This window comes from Hipposideros armiger, unplaced genomic scaffold (genome assembly GCF_001890085.2).
Source record: "Hipposideros armiger isolate ML-2016 unplaced genomic scaffold, ASM189008v1 scaffold_425, whole genome shotgun sequence".
NCBI classification, from domain to species: domain Eukaryota; kingdom Metazoa; phylum Chordata; class Mammalia; order Chiroptera; family Hipposideridae; genus Hipposideros; species Hipposideros armiger.
The window spans coordinates 69163-70212 of NW_017731775.1; positions in this window are offsets into that span (position 1 = coordinate 69163).

Here is a 1050-nt window from a genome sequence, read left to right on the forward strand (position 1 = left end):
AGAACAAAAGACACAGCATCCAGGAAATTACAAGGTTTTTAGAAGCTGTGTGTCAGGAACCAGGGGCAGAGACCAATATATTATCTCACAGGTAAATATACTTAAAAAATTTTAGTATATTGAGTAAATGTCAATTAAACTATATTAAATGTGCCTGAGACACACATTTCATTGAATTAGATGTTTTCTGCTACATTTTGTAGAGTGTGATAATTATTCAGTATATTATTTTCCCCAACATTGTATTATGAAAAATTAGAGAAAAATTAAAGAATTGTGTGGGGAACAACCATATATCTACCACCTAGAAGATTCTATATTAATGTTTCACTTCATTTGCTTTATAAAATATGTCTGTATCTATATATGCTGCTATTTATCCACACCTACTTTTTAAAAATTTAGTATTTTAAAACTCTATTAGTACTTACAGAGATAAGTGTAAAACCTTAAGCTGTTAGCCAAATAATTTGATAAATATGGATGATCAAGCAGAATAAGTTGGCTACTAAACATTACTTAAGATCTTAATTCTTTCTTTTGACTGTTGAAGTTGATTTTAACTGTCCAGTTTTTAATGTCTTCCTTTCACTTTGTCCTGATGTGTTTGGTTTTCCCAAATCATCTTGACATAAACAACTCTTGCTGCTTTCTCTGGTGAAAAAGGAATGATTTATGAAAATATAAAATTTTAATAAATATTAATAGACAATATTTTATATGTAATTTAAGAAAAATTTTTTATTAAAGCATAGTCATTGCTATCTTTTCAGTATACTTCAACCGTTTTCCATATATACATACATATATATACCAAAACCCTTCTGATACATGGCTCTGATTCTCCAGGGGTTTACTAACCTCCTCAGGGAGTCTTCTCCATTTCTCTGGTCCAATACCAACATCAGGCAAATCTCATTTGGATGACTTTCCCCTGCCTACATCTTTTTTGGGAACTTTTCAAGACCACAGAGCAAAGTTAAAAGATTTTACAGTGAGTGCCAGTACACCCATCACCTGGATTCCCGCATTAGCATCTCACCACAGGTA